Source organism: Arachis ipaensis, chromosome B03 (assembly GCF_000816755.2).
Source record: "Arachis ipaensis cultivar K30076 chromosome B03, Araip1.1, whole genome shotgun sequence".
Classification (NCBI taxonomy): domain Eukaryota; kingdom Viridiplantae; phylum Streptophyta; class Magnoliopsida; order Fabales; family Fabaceae; genus Arachis; species Arachis ipaensis.
The window spans coordinates 42,324,994-42,329,197 of NC_029787.2; positions in this window are offsets into that span (position 1 = coordinate 42,324,994).

Here is a 4,204-nt window from a genome sequence, read left to right on the forward strand (position 1 = left end):
ACTCCAACATATTCTCCATTACTGCATAACAAGTAACCTTTAATTTATGCTCTCTTGGTTATTCGCAATTCAACTGATAAACATATTTGACTTCCTGACTAAGATTTACAAGATAACCATAGATTGCTTCAAACCAACAATCTCCGTGGGATTCGACCCTTACTCACGTAAGGTATTACTTGGACGACCCAGTGCACTTGCTGGTTAGTTACACGGAGTTGTGAACCATGGTCTTGGCATCATGTTTTTGACGCCATTACCAGGGAAAGAAAGAGCGATGAATTTTACATAATTAAAGTGTAATCACGATTCTGCGTACCAAGTTTTTGACGCCGTTGCCGGGGATTATTCGTGTTTGGACAACTAACGGTTTATTTTGTTGCTTAGATTAGGAAAAATTTCTCCTTTTTTGTTTAGAGTCTCTTATTATTGTCGTGTTAAAATTTTAGAATCCTTATTTTATTTTTAAAATCTTTTTCAAAAAAAAATAAATAATTTTTCTACTAAATTCTGTGCCAAACTTTAAGTTTGGTGTTTTCTTGTTGATTTTTCTTAAAATTTTCGAAAATTTATTTTGGTTTTCTAGAAATTTTAAGTTTGGTGTTCGTCCTTCATGTTCTTGTATTCTTGTGAGTCTTCAAAGTGTTCTTGAGTTTTTCTTGTGTCTTGATCTTAAAATTTTTAAGTTTGGTGTTCCTTGGTGTTTTCCCTCCAAAATTTTCGAAAATAAGGAGCATTAGATCTAAAAATTTTAAATCTTGTGCTATCTTATTGTTTTTCTCTTTCCTCTTAAAAATAAAAAATATCTTTTCTCTCTATTTTAAAAACAATTTTTCGAAATATATTTCTAAAAAAATTCAGATTTTTATTTCAAAATTAAATTTTTTTTTTCAAAATCATCATATCCTTTTCAAAACGTCCTAACCACTTTCTCTCTCCTCAGTTTTTCGAAAATCTTCACTCAATTTTTATTTATTTTATTTTAATTTATTTCATTTTCGAAATAAACATATAAATAAATAAATAAAAATATTTTTTTTCTATTTTACATCATCTCCCTTTCTCCATCATGGACCTAAGCGGAAATGAACAGTCCAGGAGGACTCTGGGGTCATATTCTAACCCCTCTACTGCTTCATATGGGAGTAGTATCTGCATACCCTCCATTGGAGTCTGTAGCTTTGAGTTGAATCCTCAGCTCATTATCATGGTGCAGCAAAGCTGCCAGTATTCCGGTCTTCCACAGGAAGAACCTACAGAGTTTCTGGCACAATTTTTACAAATTGACAAGACAAATAACAGAAGAATGCCAAGCAGTTCAATTAAGAAGTGGGAAAACATTAAATCCCCCACCTCAAGGCAGCAAAAAGCTAAGGAATGAGCAAACCACCCAAAATTCACCTGAGGACAGTAAGAGCCCAGGGAAAAATAATTTTGGCACTAAAACGCCAGAAAATTGGTGGAAGGCTGGCGCTGAACGCCTAGACCATGCCCAAAACTGGCGTTCAACGCCAGAAACAAGGCAAAACTGGCGTTCAACGCCAGAAATGGGCAAGGATCTGGCGTTGAACGCCCGAACTGGGCAAGATATGGCGCTGAACGCCCAAAATGGGCACAATTCTGGTGTTCAAACGCTAGGAGCAGACAAGGAGCTGGCGTCCAGTTTCACTCCAGCTTCTAACTCTGGCACTCAATTGCCAGTGAGGGATCAGACACACACAAATGCTGATAACAACCCCTCTAAAAAGGCTTCTTCAACCACTTCTGTAGGCAATAAACCTACAGCAACTAAGGTTGAGAATCAGAGTTGGAAAACATCTTTAAAGATGTTCAGCCTGATTTAGAGGATTCAGAGGACATGAAAGAGCCTCTGAAATTTCTTCTGGAAGAGGAAAAACCTCCTAAACCCGAGCTCAAGCCATTACCACCATCCTTGAAATATGTGTTTCTAGGAGAAGATGACACCTTTCCAGTGATCATAAGCTCTGCTTTAAATTCACAGGAAGAGGAGGCACTTATTCAAGTGCTAAAACCCCTATAGGGACCTCTCTATACCAACTGGTGTATGGTAAGGCATGTCACCTGCCCGTGGAACTGGAACATAAGGCCTACTGGGCAACCAGATTCCAAAACTTTGATGCCAAATTAGTAGGAGAAAAAAGATTGCTCCAGCTAAATGAGCTAGAGGAGTTCAGATTCACAGCTTTCGAAAATGCCAAGCTTTATAAAGAGAAATAAAAAAAGTGGCATGACAGAAAGCTGTCATCTAGAATCTTTGAACCAAGACAGAAGGTTCTGCTGTTTAACTCTAGACTCAGGCTATTCCCCGGGAAACTGAAATCCCGGTGGAGGGGACCATAAATGATTACAAGTGTATCACCATATGGTTATGTGGAGCTTCAAGACATTGATTCTGATAAGAAGTTCATTGTTAATGGACATAGAATCAAGCACTATCTTGAAGGCAACGTTGAGCAAGAGTGCTCAAGGCTGAAGCTAGATTAAAAGCTCAGCAAGGTCCAGCTAAGGACATTAAAGAAGCGCTTGTTGGGAGGCAACCCAATTTTTATTTATTTTCATGGTTTTTCATGTTTTATTAGGTTCATGATCATGTGGAGTCACAAAATAAATATTAAAAAATTGAAAACAAGGGCAAATGAAAAGGATCCCAAGGCTTTGAGCATCAGTGGGTAGGAGGGCCTAAAGGACTAAAATCCTTGTCTAAGCGGCTAAACCAAGCTGTCCCTAACCATGTGCTTGTGGCGTGAAGGTGTCAAGTAAAAACTTGAGACTGAGCGGTTAAAGTCAAGGTCCAAAGCAAAAAGAAGATTGTGCTTAAGAACTCTAGACACCTCTAATTGGGGACTTTAGCAAAGCTGAGTCACGATCTAAAAGGTTCACCCAATTATGTGTCTGTGGCATTTATGTATCCGGTGGTAATACTGGAAAACAAAGTGCTTAGGGCCACGGCCAAGACTCATAAAGAAGCTGTGTTCAAGAATTATCACACTGAACTAAGAGAATCAATAACACTATCTGAATTCTAAGTTCCTATAGATGCCAATCACTCTGAGCTTCAATGGATAAAGTGAGATGCCAAAACTGTTCAGAAGCAAAAAGCTACTAGTCCCGCTCATCTAATTAGAATCTGAGCTTCAATCAAAAACTCTGAGATATTATTGCTTCTCAACCTATTAGTCTTCTATTTTATTTGTCTAGTTGCTTGAGGACAAGCAACAGTTTAAGTTTGGTGTTGTGATGAGCGGATATTTTATACGCTTTTTGGGGTTAATTTCATATAGTTTTGAGTATGTTTTAGTTAGTTTTTAGTCTATTTTCATTAGTTTTTAGGAAAAATTCATATTTCTGGACTTTACTATGAGTTGTGTGTTTTTATTTAATTTCAGGTATTTTTCTGGCTAAAATTGAAGGAGCTGAGCAAAAATCTGATTCAGGCTGAAAAAGGACTGCTGATGCTGTTGGATTCTGACCTCCCTGCACTCAAAGTGGATTTTCTGGAGCTACAGAACTCGAAACGGCATGCTTTCAATTGCGTTGGAAGGTAGACATCCAGGGCTTTCCAGCAATATATAATAGGCTATACTTTGCACAAGGATAGATGACGTAAACTGGCGTTCAACGCCAGTTCTCTGCCCAATTCTGGCGTCCAGCGCCAGAAAAGGATCAAAAGCTGGAGTTGAACGCCCAAACTGGCACAAAAACTGGCGTTCAACTCCAAAAATGGCCTCTGCACGTGGATTGCTTAAATCTCAGCCCCAGCACACACCAAGTGGGCCCCAGATATTCTCCATTACTGCATAACAAGTAACCTTTAATTTATGCTCTCTTGGTTATTCGCAATTCAACTGATAAACATATTTGACTTCCTGACTAAGATTTACAAGATAACCATAGATTGCTTCAAACCAACAATCTCCGTGGGATTCGACCCTTACTCACGTAAGGTATTACTTGGACGACCTAGTGCACTTGCTGGTTAGTGGTACGAGTTAGGAAAAGTGTGATTCACAATTCGTGCACCAATGGACTTCCATCTGAAGATCCTTTTCAGTTCTTAACTGAATTCTTGCAGATATGTGATACTGTTAAGACTAATGGAGTAGATCTTGAAGTCTACAGGCTCATGCTTTTCCATTTTGCTGTGAGAGACAGAGCTAGAATATGGTTGGACTCTCAACCTAAG